The sequence below is a fragment of the Bison bison genome, unplaced genomic scaffold (assembly GCF_000754665.1).
Source record: "Bison bison bison isolate TAMUID 2011002044 unplaced genomic scaffold, Bison_UMD1.0 scf7180017864516, whole genome shotgun sequence".
NCBI lineage: Eukaryota > Metazoa > Chordata > Mammalia > Artiodactyla > Bovidae > Bison > Bison bison.
Genome location: NW_011495069.1, coordinates 5,770,622 through 5,777,894, shown reverse-complemented (window position 1 = coordinate 5,777,894; position 7,273 = coordinate 5,770,622). Strand labels below are relative to the sequence as shown.

The following is a 7,273-nucleotide window of genomic DNA, read 5'->3' as shown; positions in this document are numbered from 1 at the left end:
TTCCCCATCTGTTTGCCATGAAATGATGGGACCGGATGCCATGATCTTAGTTTTCTGAATGTTGAGCTTTAAGCCAACTTTTTCACTCTCCTCTTTCACTTTCATCAAGAGGCTCTTTAGTTCTTCACTTTCTGCCATAAGGGTGGTGTCATCCGCGTATCTGAGGTCATTGATATTTCTCCCCACAATCTTGATTCCAGCTTGTGTTTCTTCCAGTCCAGCATTTCTCATGGTGTACTCTGCATATAAGTTAAATAAGCAGGGTGACAATATACAGCCTTGACGTACTCCTTTTCCTATTTGGAACCAGTCTGTTGTTCCATGTCCAGTTCTAACTGTTGCTTCCTGATCTGCATACAGGTTTCTCAAGAGGCAGGTCAGATGGTCTGGTATTCCCATCTCTTTCAGAATTGTCCACAGTTGATTGTGATCCACACAGTCAAAGGCTTTGGCATAGTCAATAAAGCAGAAATAGATGTTTTTCTGTAACTCTCTTGCTTTTTTGACGATCCAGCGGATGTTGGCAATTTGATCTCTGGTTCCTCTGCCTTTTCTAAAACCATCTTGAACATCTGGAAGTTCACGGTTCATGTACTGCTAAAGCCTGGCTTGGAGAATTTTGAGCATTACTTTACTAGTGTCAATATGAACTTCAAAGATTGATTCTCCAACCTAAGAATCAGAGATTCTGACAAGAAAAAGCAGATATGATCTCTTCCTTGTTGAAGTTTTTTTGTGGGGAACTGTAGATCTGAGATTTTCTTTTTTAATTAGCTGAACAAAATTGAAGATTAGAAAATAGGTCATACCAGTTGAGATACTTGAGGTGTAATGAAAGAAAACTGTAAGGGATTAAAAAGTTAAATTTGCGCACAGCATGGGGAGCAAATGTTAAAATACTTATACTGGCCAGAGACTGATGTGCCCTAAGGGTGGACAAAGTAAAGTACAGCAGGTAATGGTTTCCTACATGAGGAAGCCCTAGGGTGGTTCCTCCTAGTTTTTGCCAGGTGGTTGGTTCAGTCACCAAGTTGTGTCTGACTCTCTGTAACCCCATGGACTTGCAGCACACCAGGCTTCCCTGTCCTTCACTATCTCCTGGAGTTTGCTCAAACTCATGTCCATTGAGTCAGTGATATCATCCAACCATCTCATCCTCTGTTACTCCCTTCTCCTCCAGCCCTCGGTCTTTTGTAGCATCAGGGTTTTTTCTGGTGAGTCAGGTCTTTCTATCAGGTGGCCAAATTATTGGAGCTTCAGCTCCAGCATCAGTCCTTCTAGTGAATATTCAAGGTTGATTTCCTTTAGGATTGACTAGTTTGATCTCCGTGCAGTCCAAGGGACCAAGAGGCTTCTCCAGCACCACAGTTCAAACAGTTGTCTCAAGGACCTTCTAGCAGTTAGCCATCACATGACTCCACCCACCAGGGCTGCGTTGTTTAAATTATTTTAACTAACTCTTCAGCTGTAGGTGATCAGTGGAGTTTTTGTGGGAAAGTGATAATGTAGGTCACTGGCATGGACTGAAATGTTAAATCCAGTTCAGGAAACCTGGGGAAGGTTAGAGCATAGGGTTTGACGTGCTGTGGCCCAGATTATTGGAACTAGGAGGACCCTTGGGTCTTGGATTTTACCCATCTCTGCCTCTTTCTTAGGCTTTTTGTTACAGAGAGTTTCAAACTTAAACAAAAGGAAACTTCATAACAAACTCCCATGTACCCACACAGCTGCAAGAGTTATAAACTTATGGCCATCTTGTTTCATTTTTATAATTTATACCCTCATCCACTTGACCCCATCCTGTATTATTTTGAAACCCCATCCTGTATTATTTTGAAGCAAATTCCAGACATCATATCATTTCATCTGTAAGCATTTCGATGTGTATCTTTAAATAAAAGTTAACTTAAAAAAAAAAAAAGTAATCTGGGAATTCCCTGGTGGTCCAATGGTTAGAATTCCATACTCTCATTGACAAGGGCCTGGTTTCAGTCCCTGGTCTGGGCACTGAGACACACACCCCCGCCCGCCCCCCACCCAAACTGCACGGTGCAATCCAAAAAACAAACAAAAAAACCAACCAAGCAAACCCACATTTTTAATTTCATGTCAAAAAGTTAATAAGAATTCTTTAATATCATCAGATATCTAGTCATTCAACTTCTAATTATTTCATCAATGTAATGATTCTGTTTTGTTTTTTTACAGTTTTAATGTGGTCCATACTTTGTGATTGATATGCCATTTAAGAATCTTTTAATCCATAGCTTCTCTCCACCCACCCACCCTGTTTTTATTCTGTTTTTTTTTTTAATACCAGAGTGTCTTTGCTATATGTTGCCACATAACACAATTTAACAGCATAAAACAATATGCATTTATTATATCACAACTTCTGTGGGTTAGGAGCCTGGGCAGGGCTTAGCTGGGTCCCCTGCTTCAGGATCTCATCCAGGGCTGCAGTCAGGGTGTCCTCCAGGGCTGCAGTCACCTCATCATGTGCCAGCTTCAAAGTTCTCTCAGTGGTCATTGGCAGGATTCAATTCATTTGGGGTGTGGGACCGAGGACCTCAGTTCCTTGTTGATTGGTGGGTGGTTATGAGCATTCTGAGTCGCTTCAGTTGTGTCTGACTCTTTGTGAGCCTATGAACTGTAGCCCACCAGGCTCCTCTGTCCAAGGGAGTCTCCAGGCAAGAATGCTGGAATGGATTGCCATTTCCTTCTCCAGGTGATCTTCCTGACCCAAGAATCAAACCTGGGTCTCGTACATTGCAGGCAGACATTATACTTTCCACATGGGCCTCTCCAGGGTAGCAACTAGCTTCATCAGACAAGAGGTAGCAAGAGAGTGAAGAGTGAGAAGGAGAGCGAGACAGGCAGCAAGAAAGAATTTAGTCCTTTGTACCTAATCTCAGAAATGACGTCTCATAGCTCTTGCCATATTCTGTTTATTAGAAGCAAGTCATTAGGTCCAGCCCACACTCAAGGGGAGGAGCCCCCACAGAAAATGGATACTAGGAGGTAGAGATCACTGGGAGCCAATTTGGAAGATCACTTCCCTTCTAGAGATGAACTTAGAGTCTAGGTCTGCTGACTTTGCCTTTTGACCATGTTATTGATGCCACTGGGGAGAAAAAGTGCCTCTAACCCCTGCATTCCACTTCTATCCATGTAATAACTCTGTTATGCAATTTCCTTCTATGATAGTCTGATAAATGTCGTGTTTATTTATGTTAGTAACCATCGGCAGTTGTTAAAAATCACAAGTAGGATAGGTTGATTGGCTCAGAGGTTGATCAAGGTAAAAAATCTTAAGAAATGAACTAGTCACCAATTTTTAAGAAAATACTGACTGTGTTTCACATTGTACCAGGCTTAGGGAGCTACAAAAGGAATATGAAAGGATAAGATAGTATATACTTATTGTGTGGAATGGACAGTAAGTGCAAAAAATGAGAAATCAGCATGGAGTCAATTCAGCCAGTACTTTTTGAGTTCTTTCTGTGTACAAAGCTCTATGTTAAGTGCTATGGGGAATGTTAAACTCAGTGAGACATCCTTCTGCTCTCTCCTTAGGAGATGATATAAGATAAAGCTATAATGCAAAGCAGACTGGAAATTGCTCAAGTAGAGAGATGAAGTGCTTTGAAAGATAGGATGGAGAGGCTTAGAATATCCAAGCCCTTTGAGATCAAGTCTAATGTCTTTACCTTTTTGGGGACATGGAGCAATTTAGTCAGAGAAGTTCAAGAAACCTTGCTAAGATAAGGAAATCATGTGGAATTAGAAAGAATATAGGTTTTTCAGGTGCCAGGGACAGAGGGACTTGGGTTGGAGATAGGTAGCCTTGGGTCATAGAACAGAGTACACCAGAACTGGGGACCTTGTCAGTCAAACTTACCCCTAACCTGGCCAAAGGTAAGCTCTACCTGCTTTGTGGACCTATCGTGTACCAGTAACCGCATGTTAGGTGTGCAGAGCACTGTCACACGCACTGTTGCGTGTGATACTGCCACTCTTGTAGGCATGGCAGATTGTTGTTTCTGTCTTAACAAATGAGGAAACTTTGAGTAAAGTTTTTCTGAGTAAGAAAATTAGAATAATTCTCTACAAGAGTCCAGAACTAATAAATTGGAGAAAGACTAGGACCTAGGATCCCATCACCCTCTGTACATCCCAGTGTGTGTATATGAGTGTTTTGTTTGTTTTTAATACTGAAGACATTGGCTTGAGACTTGTTGGCAGGCATGACTTACTAAAAGAGCATGATACAGAGACACAGCCTCAACTGCAAGAAGGAGCTTGGAGGGGGTCATGGGAGACCCTGGCAGGGAGCCTGACCCGTTTCTTCTCACTCAGGGGTCCTCCCTGCCCTTTTAGATGCTGCTTGGTTCCACCTCTGGCCCCACCCACCCACCTTTTTTAGTACTACTTTAAAACTCTTTAGGTTGGAACTGGGCAAGTAAGTTTCTCAAGCTGCTTCTCCTTTTCTTGGTGCGCATAGACAGAGGAAAAGAGAAACTAAATGAACTTGGGCAGGGGATGTAAGGTTTAATCAGAATGGTAATGAGAAGAAAATTGAATTAACATTTGTAGCATGTATTTCGGAGAAGGCGAAGGTACCCCACTCCAGTACTCTTGCCTGGAAAATCCCGTGGACGGAGGAGCTTGGTAGGCTGCAGTCCATGGGGTTGCTAAGAGTCGGATACGACTGAGCATCTTCACTTTCATGCATTGGAGAAGGAAATGGCAACCTACTCCACTGTTCTTGCCTGGAGAATCCCAGGGACGGTGGGGGGCCTCATGGGCTGCCATCGATGGGGTCACACAGAGTCGGATACGACTAAAGTGACTTAGCAGCATGTATTTGATGCTAGGCCTGTGTGCTTAGGCACTTATATAACCCTTACAACAAACACATGAGATTTTCTGGAGTCTGTCCCTCTGCCCTCTATACTCCAAATAAGCACTCTGGTCCAAACACCTAGACTCTGACCCTACCAACTGCAATAGCCTTTCCTTAAGTCTCCCTGCTACCGGCTGTCCCCATTCACCAAATAATAGTGAATTAAATTTCTAAAAATTTAATCAGATCAAGACTCTAATCTCTAATGGCTTTCCCTTTCATGAAGTTTGGATATTATCATTTCTGTATCCACCTGAAAACAACTGAGATCGTGAGATTTAGCCTCTGACCTGATAGGAGACTGAATTATAGTGGGAACCCAGATTCCCAGCTCCTAAGACTAAGTGTGCTCTTCCCATTATAGTGTGTTGCCTGGGGAGCAGGCAGGGTGGAGAGGGAGTGTGGAAGAAAGACAAAGGGAAGTGCTCTCGGGGCTGTAGAATGGAAACAGACTTCTTGTTGGGGTAGAAATAATGACCCCTAGTTGTGCCTTGAAGTTAAAATGGCAGCAGAAAACCTTTTAAACGCAGGCCTTTCGTAAGAAAGCCCAGTACTCTGTTCCTGACGGCACTTAGTGAAAGAGTATAGAAGCGCAGATGCGGTGCACACGTAAACGGAAACTCGTGGGGACTGGGCGTTTAGGAGCCGGTCCCGAGGTCATTTAGGCGGCGTCCTGACTGGCCGTGAGGGCGTCAGACTTCTGGGTGACTGGCAGCGTGTGCATGCGGCGGTGCTGCTTGGATGAGTAACACAAGAAACAAAGCAACTCTTCAAACAGAAACAGAACAACTCTTCTTCCTCAGCCCCACATTCTCTGTAATCCATCATCTTTGCTTTCAAATAGCCGAACTTTTCAAAAAAAGTTGTCTATACTCACGGCCTGTCTCTACTCACTCAGCTCCAGTCTGGCTTCTGTGCTTATCATTTCAGTGCAACACCTCTTACTAAGGTCACTGATGTTCTCCATGAAGCTGAATTCAACACTTTCCGTCTTTAATTTTCTCAGTGAAGATGACACTGTTGTCCACCTGGTTTTTCCAGAAACAAACCCTCTCTTCTCTTGGCTCCAGTGACGTACTGTCTTCCTTGTTGTTTTTGCAGGCGCATCCTCCATTCCTCAGCTATTAAATGCTCTGCTGTCCCAGGCCCTCCTCTCTCCTTGTAGTGGACACTCTCCCTGGGCGATATCATCTGCCCCATTGACTTTAGTCGCCACACCTCTCACACATGACTCATAAACGCATGTCTCCAGCCTAGATCACTTCCCTGTGCTGAAGACTCATCTATTTATTGTCAGTCAGTCTCTGTTCTAGACCTTGGGGATACTGTGAAGGGCAAACAGAAGGCGGTGGTAGGGGTGGGGAGGAAGAGACAAGCAATAAACAAATAGACAAAGTGTCAGACAGGGTTGAGTGTTAAGGTGAGCATAACTAGGGTGATAGGTTAGAGGGTGAGAGCTACTTTAAATCGGCTGGTCAAGTCTTCACAGAGGTGGTGAAATTTAAGCTGACTCTTCAGTGACTAAAAGGAGCCAGCTTACAAAGGGAAGGGAACAGTGCAGAGGCCCTAAGACAAGAATGAACAATGTGTGTGCAAGGAACAGGAAGTGAGGGGGAACCTGGTGGGAGATGAGGTCTGAGAGGAAGGGGCCAGATCATGTAGGGTCTTGTAGGCCATGATGAGAACTTTGGATTATACTAAGTGAAAGGGAAAGCCATTAGAGATTAGAGTCTTGATCTGATTAAATTTTTAGAAATTTAATTCACTATTATTTGGTGAATGGGGACAGCCGGTAGCAGGGAGACTTAAGGAAAGGCTATTGCAGTTGGTAGGGTCAGAGTCTAGGTGTTTGGACCAGAGTGCTTATTTGGAGTATAGAGGGCAGAGGGACAGACTCCAGAAAATCTCAGAGTTGATGGGACTTGGTGGTGGATTTGCATGTGGCACGTGAGGGAAAGAAGAATCCAGGATGATTCCAGGTGTTTGGCCTGGACAGTTGGGTGGATGGTGTGGCTGTGAACTGAGATGGGGAAAGAGGAATGGCTCTGGGGAGGGAAGAGTGGACAGTGAAGACCAACAAGAGTATAAGAAGCTTTTCACAAAAATGGCACCGAAGGTGAAGAAGGGAGCCCCTGCCCCTTCCAAAGCCAAAGCAAAGGCTGTTAAGGCCAAGAAAGCAGTGTTAAAAGGCATCTAAAACCACAAAAATAGAAGATCCAGACGTTGCCCGCCTTCCAGTAGCCCAAAACACTGCAGCTAAGGAGGCAGCCCAGATATTCTTGGAAGAGCTGCCCCTTGGAGGAACAGACTTGACCACTCACTATGCCACCATCAAATCCCCACCCCCACCCCCCCGGCCCCCAAATG

At 44.2% G+C, this 7,273-nt stretch overlaps 1 protein-coding gene across 1 annotated transcript in view; it reads left to right on the top strand.

Moving 5' to 3' along the window:
* Positions 1–7,273, top strand: part of LUZP1 (leucine zipper protein 1) — a 94,998-nt gene that overhangs the window by 49,971 nt on the left and 37,754 nt on the right. The gene's annotated exons all lie outside the window — the stretch shown is intronic.